This window comes from Prunus dulcis, chromosome 6, assembly GCF_902201215.1.
Source record: "Prunus dulcis chromosome 6, ALMONDv2, whole genome shotgun sequence".
Classification (NCBI taxonomy): Eukaryota; Viridiplantae; Streptophyta; class Magnoliopsida; order Rosales; family Rosaceae; genus Prunus; species Prunus dulcis.
The window spans coordinates 2,789,526-2,807,266 of record NC_047655.1 but is presented as its reverse complement, the minus strand read 5'-3'; the positions used below and the strand labels follow the sequence as shown (position 1 = coordinate 2,807,266).

Genomic DNA, 17,741 nt, shown 5'->3' with positions numbered 1-17,741 from the left:
TGAAAGATGGAGGATGGTAAGTCATTTTTATGATGGCTTAACACCTAAAGATCGAAAATTTATTGAGACGATGTGCAATGGAAATTTTATGTATAAAGATCCTGAAGATACTTTTGATTTTCTTGATGAAATTGCAGAGAAATCTCATATTTGGAGCACTTCCAACACATTTGAGCCTAATTCCAAAGGCAAAATCTTCTATTAATCCTTCTAGCGGCGGTATTTATCACCTTAAGGAGGAAGATAGTCTCAAAGCTCAATTGGCAACAATGGCTAGGGAAGTTGAAACCCTAAAATAAAAATTGCCTCAAAAAGTTAATTCAATTGCAAGTCAAGAAATTTTTGAGATTTGTGAAGTTTGCTGGGTCATGGGACATGTAACAAAAGAGTGTCCAACACTTCCAGCTTTCAGAGAAATGTTTCATGATCAAGAAAACTTTGTGAATCAATTTAAAAAACCATCCACTTTTTCTGAAACTTATAATCCAGGATGGAGAAACCACCCAAATTTCAGTTGGAGAAATAATACTAATAATAATGTGCCACAACAAAAATCTGATTCTTTTTATTTTTCTCCACAGGTGGAAGGACAATCATCGTCATCAAATTTGGAAGATGTTATGAAGCAATTCATACAAAGCCAAACTGCCACAAATCAAAAGAATGCACAAGACATTGGTGAGATTAAGAGCACTCTTTCCAAACTCACTTCTTCACTGTCAATTCAAGAAAAGGGTAAATTTCCTTCTCAAGTCCAACCTAATCCACATGCACAGTTAGAGGTAACTACCCCTTCTTCTTCTTCTTTAAATGAAAATAAGCATGAATATGTGAAGGCTGTCACTACTCTTCGCAGTGGAAAAATAATTGGGAAAGATGATTTAGTAACAGTTGAAAATAAAAAAAATTCAAAAAAATCCAAATATAATGAAAAAGAAAATAATGATTCTGAAATTGTTAAGTGCCCTTTTCTTGCTCCATTCCCACAAGCACTTAACGCTGTAAAGAAAAATCAAAATCCTGAAATTTTGGAGGTTTTTAAAGAAGTGAAAATCAATATACCTCTTTTGGATGCTATAAAACAAATTCCTTCATATTCAAAATTTTTGAAGGATTAATGCACTATCAAAAGAAAGCACAATGTTGATAAGACCGCATTTTTAATTGAAAATGTAAGTGCAATTCTTCAAACTAATTCTCCACCCAAGTACAAAGATCCAGGTTGTCAAACAATTTCTTGTATTATTGAGAATTTTAGCACTGAACAAGCTTTATTGGATTTGGGTGCTAGTGTTAATTAAAACCCACCTCAATAACATTGCAATTGGCTGACCGTTCAGTCAAAATCCCAAGAGATATGGTGGAAGATGTATTGTGTGGGCCATTGTGTGACAACCCATTGAGCTAGTTATAGTTTGATAGTCGAAAGGATATTGCACTTATTAAGCGATACCCGATTTCGATAGGTTTGGACTATTCGATAGGTCCCAATTTCAAATATTTTGTTCCTCGTACCTCTAAGATTGTGTAGGAACTGCTTGATCGAGAATCGGAGTCCCGGATACACCGAATCAATAATTCTAGGGTTAAGTAAACCGATCACTGTACGATCGTGCGATCTACAGGGATCCGACCGCTCGATTGAGACCAAGCTCTTAGAACTTGTTAATTAGACCTTGTTGGACTTATAGGAATGTTTGGATCAGAAATCGGAGGTTGTTGGCCCCATAGACCGAATTGGTCAAATTCCACGATTGGGGCCAAACCGATCGTTGGATCGTGATAAGGCTTCTTGGATGAGTTCAACTTATGGTTATGGACCAATAGGAATTATCATATAACAAATTGAGGATGTAGGCCCTACGAGCCCAGTTGACTTAGATAGTGGTCTATGTCGACTCAGTTGAGGCTGTTTAGTAGTTGTAATTGTAATTGGAGGTATGTTTTAAAATGGTATTATGTTATGAGGGTTTCATTGAATGCTTATGAATTATTATACAATCGCTTTTACCTTCCAAGCATGTTATAATATGTTTAATTGTGTGGAGTTGGGAATGGCTTAGATAACTGGGTTTTGGAATGAATAAGAAATTCATTAAATGCCTGATTATATGTCTATATTTAAATATATGCTCAATGGCTTGAAATCGATGAATTATGAACACTAGTTTTCTCAATAGTGTATTGTACATATTTGAATGTAGTTTGAGAATAGTTTTGAGAGATTTTGCATGGTCAAATTCAAATTAAGGAATGTTGGGATTGACCTTGTTTTAAAAAAGGGATTTTTGGTTATTTATTTAAGAACTGATTTTTGGAAAGTTGAGAAAGGATTTGGAAATGGATTTATGAAAGTGGATTTGTAGAAAAAGAGGAATTTTATGATAAGTTTCGGAAAATGGTTTTCACACCTACCGCAGGAGTACCAACCCCCCTCCCTCCCGGGGCAGTTGCCTTCGGAATTGTCTAGTCATTTATGACAACACCTCACGAGTCTCGAGGACGCCTGAACTGTGTAGTGTGAGGATTTGCATTCAGGTTGATTATATCTTCCTAAGTCTTGCTAGGGGAATTGATGGACATGCGTTCCAAGCTGATCACTCCATTTTGCGAGCATATGTGTTCTCGGGTTGACTAGGTGTCCCCCTAGTTCTGCGAAGATATGCGTTCTCGGGCTGACCACATGTCCCCCGAGTTCTGCGATGATGTAGCATATATGGTACTTATTTTGACGGAACATTATTGGAATTGACGGATTATGATGGGGGAACGCCTAGGTGGAGTGTATTTGAGTTTTAAGATGTTTTAAACTGAAATTGATGATTTTATCTTGGTACTTATTGGTGAAGGTTTTAATACATGTTTTCAGATTTATGAGATAATGATTGAGAGTTTTCTAAGTTTTAAGAATTTTATACAATTCACAACTACTTTCTTAAGAGATGAGTTTGTTTCAGCTAATTGATTAGAGTTTGAAGCTTTTGGTTTTAGGAAAGTGTGAAGGAATATTTAGTTCATGTGCTTACATATGGGTTGAACTTTGTTTCTTGTATAAAGAACTACGTGTGGCTTGATCCCTCAATAAGGGTACGTAGGCAACCTAGGCTAACCTAGGTGCAGCCGCAAGTTTATGATTGGTTTGTTATGATCAATTTTGTGAAGTTGAATTTGTTGAACGCTTGGGAAATTGTTTGAGTTCTGCTGTGCAGGTAAAATTCTAGGTTTTTGGTCTTTTTCAGGGGAGACTCTGTCAGTTTTCCAGTAGAAGCCATACCCTAAAGCAGTTTTTGGATTAGGGTAAGAATGGTATTTTGGTTATTTGTGCCCGACACCTGTCAGGTGTTAGACACGTATGGGGTTCGATGTGGATTTCAAAGTGGGATTTGGGTCGGGTTCTATCAAAAATGATTTTAAAACTCACTAGAATCATTTTATGGCTTTGTTAGAACCATATTAAGGCTCACCAAAACGATATTAAAGCTCACTAGAACCATTTTGTGACTTACTAGAACTATATTATGGCTTACCAGAACATTAACATGGCTTATCAAATTTATATTATGAATTATCTAAACCATATGAGGTGTACTGGAACCATACTAAGGCTTGCTAGAATCGTATAAAAGCTAACCAAAAACATATTAACGCACACTAGAACCATATTATGGCTTACTAGAATCATATTATGACTAACTAGAACCATATTAAGGCTTACAAGAACCATACTGAGGTTTAGTAGAATTGGACTAAGGCTTATCAGAACTGTACTAAGGCTCACGAAAACCATATTAGGGCTCATCATGACCATTGTTGAGGCCCAAAAAATCCAAGGCTGGGCCCAAATATATTTCTAGCCCAGTAGGACACCTAACTTGGGAAGAAACCCAACTCGGGTTCGTAAGAGTTCGTCATATGCTCTTGCACTCGTGCCACACCAAGTAAATAAGCAACACGTGTATTAAACATGAGAAATATGTGTGTACGTGTATAATACTATATTAAATTAATAGTGCTAAAATCTTTGTATGGGTAATAACTTTGGAAAAGTCAAAAATCAAAAAGGGACCATAGATTCTCGAGTAATGGCATAATTGTAATGGTAGGGTACTCGTCCTTGGGGTTTCAAGATTTAAATGTCTATAATCCGTGCAAACCGTTAGAGCTCCAATATTTTTCAACACTTGCACATGTTGGCAGCCACTCAAAGTATCGGGCGGTTTGGATAAAGCCGGCTTTGAGAAGATGTTAAATTTCTTCTTTGACTTTTAATTGCACACAGAAAATCGCAGGTGGTGGTTGTTGGAAAGGTTTGAACCTGTCTTTGATTTTCACTTTGTGTTCCACTAAACCACTGGGTAATCCAACGCTTATGACAGTCCAAGCAAAACAATCTTTACATTTGCAGAGGAGGTCGATAATTTCGACACTCAGCTTTATGTTCAAAAGAGAGAGGTCGTGGTTCGCCCTAAGTTCCTACATTGATTTCTAACAAAGGATCTTAGACCTCGGATGGCTATCTTCCATCTCAGTAGGTGCAGATCTAGGGCATCAATGGTTAATACATCGTCATCGTCTGACTCATTGAAATTGACCAAATTAATTAGCGAGTTCAGCAGTAAAGAGTCCTCGGCCCAATATTCCAACAGTCGTTCCCCAGTCGATTGAAAACAGCACTGGATGTGGTCCATTGATTCGGCCAATCTGTAGAACTGTGGTCAGCCAATCTGGTAGGTTCCCCGTTTTTCTCTTTTGTTCTCTTGAGCTAGACTGGTTGATTTTTGCATTGGTCACTGATCACGGGTTCAAGCTTGAGCTCCTTCTATTTTCTTTTCCTTTTTGGATTTAGACTTTCTTGCCTGCTTACCCCTTTCTCGGCCCCTGACGATCTGACCTCAGGCCATAAAGCTCTTCTTTGTCGAGCCTCTTCAGGTTGGAAATAAGCTTCAACCATGTTGATAACAGGTGGAGGGAATTGCTCGTCATCTACTTTCATAGCCGGTTTTCTCTGTGAATTGAAGCATTTTTTCGTCTATCAATTCTGTAGTCGTCACGCATGAAAATACAGTTGTTAGTACTATGAGACCAAAAACTCTGATACTTACAGAATGTATTTCCTTTGAGCTCTTGGTCCTTAGGGATTTTGTGACAGAATGATAGAGTGACGTTCTTTTTAGCCAACAATAAATCAAAAATTCCTTTAGCTCTAGTCAACTCGACAGTGTAAGTTTTTGGTCTCTCGGGCCTTGAACTTGTTGTCTGAAAGCTTCGTTTTACTGTTGTCGGCCTTAACAAGCTCCTTGCACATGAAGTGCTTGTCTATGTTAACTTCGGCTTAACTGACTATGCCTCGACATCATTGGGTGTGCCGTGTTTTTCAGCTTCTGCATAACTAGTATGTCCCTTTTGTGGCCGTTTTCTTATGAACCTCTTTTTTCAAAAGGGACGCGTATCTGTTGACTTTGTTGGTCAAGTCATGCATATTACGAAATTCGATACCTTAACTTTGCGGGTAGATCAATCACATATCCTAAAGGAATCATTGAAGACGTGTTGATCAGACTGAAGAAATTTGTGTTTCCTACTAATTTCTTTATTCTTGATATGGAGGAAGACCACGACATCCCACTCTTGCTAGGTCGGCCCTTCCTTACTGTTGCTGGTACATTGAAAGATGTACAACAAGGAACTTTAACTTTGAGAGTTCAGGGCAAATCCATTGAGTTTAAGGTGTTCGAGGCGGTTAAAAAGCCGAGGGACTTGGAAGAGTGCGACCGCATACATCTTTTTGACCCAATTGTACATGTGAACTACTTGGAAAACACCTCTACAGATGTCTTGAAAGCCAAGTCGCCACCCCCTCTAGTCATGAAACGCATGCGCACTTCTCTTGGATGTGCTAGAATTTGTTAATGTTTTATCAAAAGCTTCTCCAAGATGAGCCGACTCTTGTGGCATCTCCTTGCCAAGGATCGCACCAAGATATTACTTGACAAGGCTATTGTTCGCAAGGAGTTCGGACAACAACCCAAGCAGTACATGGAAGAAGTAGCATTCTTTGCTACTTCCGCACCACCACAGGCATTCGAAAAGTCTAGCTCATGACTATAAAGAAAACCTTCTTGGGAGGTAACCCAAGCATTCTCAACTTTTGTTTTCGCTTTTGTTTTTAGTTTATGTGTGATTTCTAGTACATTTTTTATGTTTTTATTTTTTTTAAGTTTTGTGTCATGAAACAAAGGATTTTAGTAAATACATTCTTTGTCCTGCCTTCTTCGCCTCCTAATCATGAGAAGCAAGCCTCAAAGAAGGCTTGAAATTTGAGCAGCAACCACAGTGTCGGTTTTGACTTGCACTCTCCTATGGCCGGCCATAGGTAGAAGTGTGGGTCTGAGTTGGGTCCTTGGATTTGTGTTGATTGTAAGGGTGCCGAAAGGCACTAAAGAATGGATAATTGACAAGGGCTTTTTGTGTCGATTTCAACAGACGGCTCCAAACTATTGATGCTCTTTTTGGGAGGTCAACTTAGATAGATATGAAATGGTGGATGATGGGTGAAGGTGAGGACCTTCAGCATTTGTGTGAGGATTTGGGCAAGCGATAAACATATAGAAGACAAGATATACGTGGTTCACCCGAATGATGGGCTACGTCCAGGGAGAAGGATGTTCTCATTATGATAATGTTTGTTTACATTTGTACAAGGGGATTAGACCCAAATATAAAGATAACAAGTGAGAAGCCCAGCCCAGAGATGGGGTCCAGACTTGAGAGTCTAAGGCCTAAGGGTCCAGATCGAAGATCCTTTTCTAAGTAGAGAGTGGTCTTCTTTTATAGGTGAGGGGGAATCTCCATCTCTTGTAGTTTTCCGATGTGGGACTCCTCTTGCTTTACTTAGAGTTGTGACTTGTGGTAATGCTTCTTTGGATAAGGTGATGACCTCTCAAAGCATGACACGTGGATGTTCTAGTTTGGCTAGTTGCTCGGTCAGTTACGGCACTAACAAAGAGCATGAAACATATTTTGTTTAAAGAATTGAACCTTGATGCCTTAGTATTTCCATTATTGATATTTCATTTTTAACCTCAATTTCCACAACAATCAAATCAAATTACTTTTCCATTTTGCTTGTCACTTTTATTATGCTACATTTAATTATTTCTTTGTGTGTAGATATTTGCCCACTTGCTCCTTGAGGATACGATACTTGGACTTCCAAGATTATTACTATGTGTGACTACTTGCACTTGGGTAGACGCAACAAGTTTTTGGCACCGTTGCCAAGGAAATTCATTGTTAAGGTTTGTGGTTTTAGTTTCTTTACTTTTTTTTTTTTCCTACTTCTTTAATTCAATATATGCAATTATGTAATATCTTATCCTTTTTGAATTACTTTAATTAGTAATGATATTTTGTTTATTATTTACTACAAAAAAAAATTATAGAAAGTAAAGGGGAAAAGGCATGACCAGAAGAATTGTGTGAAATAAGTGAATTTATCCAGTTGAGGCATTCTTGATTGAGAAAAAATGATTCCCTCCAGAAAAAAAGTGGTTCTTACCTTCCTGTACGAGTAGTGAAGAACTATAGAGAGCTGTGGTTGGTTGTTGACCAACGGAAAGCATGGGAGAAAGAAGGAGTCACAGAATTAGAAAAGGTTTTTTTGTTCGAATCCTTTGGTCATACAATAACAAGTTTTTAAGTATATAATCTTCGATGAAAGAAAGAGAACAAACAAAAAAATAATGGGAACAATCAATATTGGTGATGCAAGCATTGCTGTATTAGATCAAAAGGTTTTTTCTTGACCTAGCAAGGACTCTTAAATATTAAAAGAAAGTAGAACCTAAAAAGAAGAACATCGGATGTTTATTTAGGTTTGGAACCCTCTCTTTTTTCCCCATCCGCAGGAGGAAAAATTCAGGTTGCTGTTCAACTTAGTGAAGTTATTTCAGACCGGAATCACGCTCTGTAGGATTTGAACCTACGACATCGGGTTTTGGAGACCCACGTTCTACCGAACTGAACTAAGAGCGCTTTCTTATGACCAAGAGCCCATCCTTGATCCAAGCCGAGTTTTGCATTCCTTAGCTTGGTGCAAAGGGCTTCTCACGGGTCCCTAGCCCATCTCGAATACGATGCGGTAGGGTACTCGTGACCCTGCTGGTGGCTGCCACTGCCTCACTCTTAAATGCCGCCAGCTCTGTCTTCCTACTTAAGGCATCCGCGACCTAAGGGCCCTATCCATTACTATTAGGCTATTACTCGAGTATCTATTGTCCCTTTTTCAATTTTTTTCCTTTTCTAGAGTATTACCTGTGTAAAGATACTAGCGCCTTCACATTTAATAATGTATTATACATGTATTTTCTTATGTTTAATACACCTATTTTTTACAAATTTCAATAAGACACACAAAATTCACGTATTATACACATAATTCTCACGTATTATTGAATAAAAATAATATATATACATATATATTTTTTAAAAGGGTTTAGTCGTGCGGCTATACCTTTTTTTTGAATTTTTAAAACAAAAATAGTGTAGTCGGTCGGCTGTAATGGTTTGACACGTAGCGCACAGGCCCAGCATGGTATAGCGGGCCAGCTATACTAGATCCTTTTTTTTGTTTTTTGAAACAAATAGTATAGCCGTATGGCTGTACTCGGTTTTTTTTTAATAAGAAATAGTATAGCCGGTCGGCTGTACTTGTTTGACATGTGGCACCTATGCATTGGTGCATCCTTTTTTTAAATAGTATAGCCACCCGGCTATACTATTTTAAAAAGATTATTTTAAAAAGGATAAGATTATTATTATTATTTTTTTTTTAAATTTCAAAAACATAAAATTAGTTCTTTACTTCTTTTTTTTTCCTACTTCTTTAATTCAATATATGCAATTATGTAATATCTTATCCTTTTTGAATTACTTTAATTAGTAATGATATTTTATTTGTTATTTAATACCAAAAAAAATTTATAGAAAGTCTACAAAATAATTAATTTCTATTTACTAAGTCTTTTGTGAAATCGTTTGGGTGTCCTAATTAATTTTCTCCATAGCCCAAGAGCCCTATCCATTACTATTAGGCCATTACTTGAGTTTCTATTGTCCCTTTTTCATTTTTTTTCCTTTTTCAGAGTTATTACCCGTATAAAGATTCTAGCGCCTTCATGTTTTGTAATGTATTATACACGTATTTTCTTAGGTTTAATGTAAGATCCCACATCAACCAAACGGAGAGGGGGTGATGTGCCTTATATGTGCACACCCGCATCCATCTAGCACGAGGCCTTTTGGGAGCTCACTGGCTTCGGAGTCGTAGGAACTCCGAAGTTAAGCGAGTTGGGGGCTAGAGCAATCCCAGGATGGGTGATCCACTGGGAAGTTGCTCGTGAGTTCCCAGAAACAAAACCGTGAAGGCCAGAAAGGGGGGCCCAAAGCAAACAATATTGTGCTACGGCAGAGTTGATCCCAGGATGTGACATTTAATACACCTATTTTTTACAAAATTTCAATAAGACACAAAATTCACGTATTATACACGTAATTCTCACGTATTATCGAATAAAAATAATATATATATATATATAGCCGACCGGCAATACTCAGTTTTCACCTAATTATTGCCTTTAAAAATAGTATGGCCCTGCAGCTATACTCCTTTTTTTGAATTTTTAAAATAAAAATAGTATAGCTGGTCGACTGTACTGGTTTGACACATGGCGCGCAGGCCCAGCATATTATAGCCGGCTGGCTATACTAGATCCTTTTTTTATTTTTTGAAACAAATCGTATAGCCGTGCTGCTATACTCGGTTTCTCTTTTTTTTTAATAAGAAATAGTATAACCGGGCAGTTGTACTTGTTTGACACGTGGCACCTACGCATTGGCGCATTCTTTTGTAATATATAAATAGCATAGTGGGTGGTGATGCAATGGAGTATGTCAAGCTGGTACGATGCAAGTTGTGCTCAAGGATAGGCCTGGGAGCCATGTTCTCACTGTGCAGTAGATCTAGATCTTTCATCAATTGGTCAACAGCTCTTTTGTTCTCATCCAAATCCAGTTCAGTTGACTACCAGATCCTTATCCTTTCCACTGCTTCATCCACTGCCTTGGACTTAGCTTTACTTGGAGTGGCACCCAGCTTCTCAAGTCTGTCCAACTGAGCATCTAAATCCATAGCTTCAAACTCTGCCAATTCTGGATCAGCAAAGGAGGCCTTGGTTGAAGAGCCTGGAACAGAATGGATAGGGATCTGCAAGAATGAGCTTCATGTTAGTTCTGCACAAAAGTAACTACATAAAGGAAATACTAAGGCATAATAATACTTGCAGCCACAATGGGAAGTTTGAGAGGGCTAGTCACCACAGCTAACGACCCAGCAGTTCTATTCTCTTCCACCTGAGAAGACAGAAGCATTAATTAGAAGAAACCCGACTAGACAGAATTATAGAAACCAAGGTAGGATTGGGAAAGGTAAAAATACCTCAGGTTAAGGGATGGCAGCAGAGTATTCTGCCTCCACCTCATCAAACAGGGCCAATTATGAGCTTGTAGGCTCTGTCCTTTGAGCCTCTTGTTGTTTCTTGGCCAACTCAATGCTTTCTGCTATTACTTCAGCAGGCATTTCCTCCTACATTTGGACAGAAGACAAGTTAGAAGAAGTATATTGCAAAATGAATCAGTTCTGTGCTAAAGAAAAATCTCACCTTTTCTTCTCCATCTTTACTCTTCTCTTTGTCTCTTTTCAAGACATCTGTTTCCTTCTCTACAGCTTCGAAAGCTTCTCCAGATATATAGGCATTTTACACTATAACTTACTGAGTAAGATATGGAGGTTTAAAAAAAAAAGAAATTCACACAATAAATTACGGGTAAGATGTTCTGTTCTCGAATATATAGGTATTTTACACTAACTTTTTGGTAAGATATGGTGTTTTCAAAAAAATATGCAATTTACACCATAAATTACGGGTAAGATGTTGCGTTCTCAGATGTATAGGCATTTTACACGATAACTTATCGGTAAGATATGGTGTTTTTAGAGAAATAGGATATTTACTACGTAAATTACGCGTAAGATGTTGCGCTCTCAGATATATAGGCACTTTACACTATAACTTACTGATAAGATATGGCGTTTTGAGAAAAATAGGCTATACACTCAATAAATTATGAGTAAGATGTTGCGTTCTCAGACATATATAAATTTTACACTATAACTTATTGGTAAGATATGGTGTTTTTAGAAAAATAGACTTCTCACTCAATAAATTACGAGTAAGATATTGCGTTCTCAGTTATATAGGCGTTTTACACTATAACTTACCAATAAGATGTTGCGTTCTCAGACATATATGCATTTTACACTATAACTTACTAGTAAGATACGGTGTTTTTAGAAAAATAGACTTCTCACTCAATAAATTACGAGTAAGATATTGCGTTCTCAGTTATATATGCATTTTACACTATAACTTACTGGTAAGATATGGTCTTTTTAGAAAAATAAGCTATTTACTCAATAAATTACGGGTAAGATGTTGCGTTCTCATATATAGAGGCATTTTACACTATAACTTACCATTAAGATATGGTGTTTTTAGAAAAATAAGCTATTTACTCAATAAATTACCGGAAAGATGTTGCGTTCTCATATATATATATATATTTTACACAATAACTTACCAGTAAGGTATGGTGTTTTTAGAAAAATAGGCTATTTACTAAATAAGTTACGGTTAAGATGTTGCATTCTCAGATATATCGACACTTTACACTATAACTTACTGGTAAGATATGGTGTTTTTTTTAAAATAAACTATTTACTCAATAAATTACGGGTAAGATGTTGCGTTCTCAGATATATATAGGCACTTTACACTATAACTTACCGAGTAAGATATGGGGTTTTTTTTATTTATAAAAATACGAAATTCACACAATAAATTACATGTAAGATGTTGTGTTCTCGGATATATAGGTATTTTACACTAACTTTTCTGTAAGATATGGTGTTTTCAGAAAAATATGCAATTCACTCCATAAATTATGGGTAAGATGTTGCGTTCTCAGATGTAAAGGCAGTTTACACTATAACTTATCGGTAAGATTTGGTGTTTTTAGAAAAATAGGCTATTTACTTAGTAAATTATGGGTAAGATGTTGCGTTCTCAGATATATAGGCACTTTACACTATAACTTACCGATAAGATATGGCGTTTTGAGAAAAATAGGCTATTCACTCAATAAATTACGAGTAAGATGTTACGTTCTCAGACATATATGCATTTTACACTATAACTTACTAGTAAGATATTGTGTTTTTAGAATAATAGACTTCTCACTCAATAAATTCCGAGTAAGATATTGCGTCTCAGTTATATAGGTGTTTTACACTATAACTTATCGGTAATATATGGTGTTTTTATGAAAATAAGCTATTTATTGAAAAAAAAAAAAAAAAGCACAATGTTGATAAGACCGCATTTTTAACTGAAAATATAAGTGCAATTCTTCAAACTAATACTCCACCCAAGTACAAAGATCCAGGTTGTCCCACAGTTTCTTGTATTATTGAGAATTTTAGCATTGAACAAGCTTTATTGGATTTGGGTGCTAGTGTTTGCTAAAATATGAAAACTATGAGAGAATATTTGTTTGTGGGAATTTTCTGTGTATTCTTCTCCTTGTAGGAGGTCATATTTATAATACAACGAAACCTGAATGGGCAAGTAAATAATAAATTCCTAAATCTATTTGTAGTAGGAAATCAGGAATTAAAGTAAATCAATTACAATTAGAATAGGAATTCTTGGTGTGTAAGGAAAGTAAGTCAATATCCACAAGTCACGCCAACACTCCCCCTCACGTTGGTGCATAGATGTCGCCAATGCCCAACTGATCTAGTGAATTGTGGAATGCTTTACTGGAAATCGCCTTTGTCAAAATATCCGCCAATTGATCCTCGGATTTCACAAAAGGAAACTGAAACACTTTAGCCTCAAGCTTTTGTTTGATGAAGTGTCGATCCACCTCAACATGTTTAGTACGATCATGCTGAACCGGATTCTGTGCAATGGCTATAACAGCCTTGTTGTCACAAAAGAGATTCATTGTGGATGTAGGTTTATACCCAAGTTCAGTAAGCAACTTTCTTAACCAAAGAAGTTCACAAATCCCTTTAGTCATGCCTCTGAACTCGGCTTCTGCACTAGATAAAGCTACTACATTCTGTTTCTTGCTTCTCCATGTCACCAAATTACCTCCCATGAATGTGAAGTAACCCGATGTGAATTTTCTATCTGTTACATTACCTGCCCAATCTGCATCTGAATAACCATCAATATTTAGATGACCATGCTTTGAGAACATAAGTCCTTTTCCAGGTGCAGACTTCAAATATCTAAGTATCCGAAGAACTGCATTCATATGGTCTTCACTTGGAGAGTGCATAAATTGACTGACAACGCTCACCGCATAAGCAATGTCTGGTCGAGTATGTGACAAATAGATCAATCTTCCCACTAACCTTTGGTATCTTTCTTTGTTAGTTAGAACTTGATCCGGATATTCTCCAAGATGATGATTCTGAACAATAGGAGTGTCCGCAGGTTTAAAATCTAGCATTCCTGTGTCTGTCAACAAGTCTAAGACATATTTCCTTTGAGAGAGAAATATGCCTTGCTGCGATCGAGCCACCTCAATTCCCAAGAAATACTTGAGTCCACCTAGATCCTTCATCTCAAACTCCGTAGCCAGATAGTCTTGTAGCTGTGATATTTCCTGTTTATCATTCCCAATAATAATCATATCATCAACATAGATTATTAATGTTGTTACCTTCCCTTTTCGATGTTTCAAGAACAGAGTATGATCTGAGTTGCACTGTTTGAAACCATTGTTCTTCATTGCCATGAACCACCAAACCATGCACGTGGTGACTGTTTCAATCCATACAATGCTTTTCGTAACCTGCAAACTGTTCCAGTCTGAGTAGTATTATATCCAGGAGGAATGTCCATGTACACCTCCTCCGTGAGTTCGCCATGTAGAAAAGCATTCTTTACATCAAACTGGTGTAGTGGCCAATCCAAATTAGCTGCAAGGGACAATAAGACTCTGACGGTGTTTAACTTTGCAACTGGAGCAAAGGTTTCTTCATAGTCTATACCATAGGTCTGTGTGTACCCTTTTGCCACAAGTCTTGCCTTGTATCGCTAGATAGATCCATCTGCATTGTGTTTTATAGTAAACACCCATCTACATCCGATAGTCTTTTTTCCTCGGGGTATAGTCTCCAATGTCCAAGTCTGATTTTTCTCAAGGGCTTTCATCTCCTCTTTTATAGCTTGGACCCACTTAGGATCTTTCAATGCTTCAGAGACCTTGGTTGGAATATGGATAGCAGACAACTGATGCACAAAAGCCTTGAGTGGTTCAGACAGCTTCTCAGTGGATACATGATTTGCAATTGGATACTTGGATGTCTTGCCAATATCAGGTGAATAACGGTTTGGTGGCTTCCCACGATTTTGCCTGAAAGGTAATTGATATCCAATAGTTTTATCATCTAAATGCACAAGTCTAGTAGGAGTAGTTACCTCAAGGATATTCTCAAGAGATTGGTCTGTTGGTACTGTTGAGTTCGAGGGGGGTCTTCATCTTGTTGTTCTGTATTGTCTGTAGGTGTGAGACTCGGATCAGAAATATCTTCGCATGGATCGCTATGAATGGGCGATTGGTCGCTTTTCGACAGAGAGTAATCTCGTGCTCCAGACTCGGAATGATCAATCATTTCTGTACAAAGGAGAATTTCTTTATTTTCCAAGTTGCTCCAATTCTGCTCTTCACTTCGTATCTCCCCTTGAAGTGTAGAGTTGGATGATGGGTCATGGAAGAACAGCTCAGATTCCAGAATGGTCACATCCAAAGTGACATAGGTTCGTTGGGTAGGAGGGTGATAACAGCGGTAGCCTTTCTGATGAGTGGCATAACCCACAAAAACACAACGAAGCGCACATGGATCAAGTTTGCTACGTTGATTTTTGTGGAGATGAACGAAAGCCACACATCCAAAGATTCGGGGTGTGAGTACCAAAACAGAAGGCAGAGGTCTGTGTTGTGCAAGCACCTGTAAGGGAGTTTTAAAGGTCAGTACACCAGAAGGCATGCAGTTGATCAGATGAACTGCGGTGACAATAGCATCATCCCAGTGATGGCGAGGAACATGAGCGCCAATCAGAAGTGCTCGGGCGGTTTCAAGAAGATGTCGATTCTTTCGTTCAGCAACACCATTTTGTTGTGGTGTCTGAGGACAAGTCGTCTCATGGATAATTCCATGTTGTTGGAAGTAAGTCTGAAAGTCATGATTGACAAATTCTCCACTATTGTCTGAGCGAAGAATCTGGATTTGAGCATTAAACTGAGTTTTCATCTGTTTGTGGAAGGACTGAAAAGGAAAACACTTCGTTTTTATTCTTCAGCAAATAAAGCCATGTCATCCGTGTACAATCATCGATGAATATGACAAACCATCGAACACCAGAAGGAGCAGTGATAGGAGAAGGTCCCCAGACATCAGAGTGAATTAACGTAAATGGAGTAGTACACTTGTTCGTACTCAACGGGTAGGGCACACGGTGACTCTTGGCCAAAATACAAGTATCACATGTGAAGTCAGAGTCCTTGAAACCTGAGGATAAATCTGGTATAAGATGCTTCATATAACTAAAAGACGGATGTCCCAATTGACGGTGCCACAACCAGATTTGCTTTTGTTTGCTATCAAAGGGATGTGTCACGCTGTTAGCCATGCCGGGACTGAAGTCATCGACATAATATAGCCCCCCTCTCTTAGTACCACGACCAAGAATCTCCTTAGTGTGAATATCCTGAAGCAAACAAAAACTCGGGTAAATGAGTACACAACAATTCAATTGTTTAGTAAGCTGACTAACTGACAACAATTTAGTGGATAAAGATGGAACAAGTAAAGTATTAGACAGTGTGAGAGAGGATGAGAGTGCAACAGTGCCAGCCCCTGTCACAGGATAAGTAACACCATTGGCATTTGCAATACAGGTTCGTCGAGGTTGTGTAGTATTCAGAAAATCATCAGGATCAAACGTCATATGATCAGTTGCACCGGAATCAATTATCTCTGGAATCAATCTTATCGGAAGTATGGAATCCATAACCAGTACCATTACTGGTCATATTGCATTGTCCTCGATCTGTAAGAGTAGCCCACCAATTGGGGTAGCCATGCGATTTAAAACAAGTCTCACAAGTGTGTCTAGAATCACCACAATATGAGCAATCTGGTCCAAGTGTCAGGGTCGTTAGTCGAGAAGTCAAAATCTGTGCAGTGGAAGATGCATAGGATACAGGTTGAGTAGGAATTGGGATCGAAATCTGAGCCTGAGTCAGGGTCGGAGTTGGAGTCGAAATCGGGATCAGGGTCTGAATCAAAGACAAATTCGGGGTTGGGGTCATCATCGGAGTGGCAATCGGGGTCGTCTTCGGAGTTGGGGTCGGGGTCGTCGTCGTCATAGTCGGGATCGGGGTCGGGTTCGTCAAAAGGGGATCCTGATTCTAGATCAGGTTCGGGGTCAAAGTCTGCATCTGTAGGAGCGGAGCCATCTGGGCACTCAACTCAACGATGGGTGGTGGAGAATGAGAGAAGGAGTCGGTGGTGCTACCTCCAGGAGGGTTGAAAAAATCATCAACCCCCATAGCAGCGGCGGGGGTTTGAAACTAGAGTAAGCAATTCCAAGATCGCCGCTCTGATACCATGCTAAAATATGAAAACTATGAGAGAATATTTGTTTGTGGGAATTTTTTGTGTATTCTTCTCCTTGTAGGAGGTCATATTTATAATACAACGAAACATGAATGGGCAAGTAAATAATAAATTCCTAAATCTATTTGCAGTAGGAAATCAGGAATTAAAGTAAATCAATTAAAATTATAATAGGAATTGGTGTGTAAGAAAAGTAAGTCAATATCCACAAGTCACGCCAACAGTGTTAATTTGTTGCCTTGCTCATTTTATAAGCAATTGGGTCTTGGTGAATTAAAACCCACCTCAATAATATTGCAATTGGCTGACTGTTTAGTCAAAATCCCAAGAGGTATGGTGGAAGATGTGTTGGTTCATATAGACAAATTTTATTTTCTAGTTGATTTTATAGTTTTGGATACTGAACCAGTTGTGCATTCTGATTCTCAAATTCTTGTTATTCTTGGAAGACCATTTCTTGCTACATCTAATGCTCATATAAATTGCAGGAATGGACTTATGGAACTATCATTTGGAACATGACATTGGAGCTCAACATATGGAAGCAATCTGCAAACAATGAAGACGTCGACAAAGAAGTTTACATGATCGAGACAATTGTTCAAAATTTCTTTAATTCTTCTTTTTCTTTTGATCCATTGCAATTTTGTTCAGTAAATAGGGATTGTAATTTTGCACAAGATTTTGAAATACAATATCTTTGTTCTTTGTTGGATTTTGTGCAAGTACAAGAACATAATGGTTGGATACCAAAATATGAGGAGCTACCAACTGTGAGTGATGAGAAAAAATCATCAAGAGAAAAAGACCCAAAGTGTGAATTGAAGCCTCTTCTTGCTGGACTTAAATATGCTTTTCTAGGAGAAGATGAGACCTATCTTGTGGTAATATCTTCTAAACTAGAGCTTTTGCATGAAGGTATGTTACT

At 37.9% G+C, this 17,741-nt stretch overlaps 1 non-coding gene across 1 annotated transcript; it reads right to left on the bottom strand.

Annotated features, from left to right (window-relative positions):
• Positions 1–7,960: 7,960 nt before the first annotated feature.
• Positions 7,961–8,034, bottom strand: TRNAW-CCA. The gene has a single exon. It is a non-coding gene; the product is annotated as a tRNA-Trp (tRNA).
• Between the last annotated feature and the right edge of the window lie 9,707 nt (positions 8,035–17,741).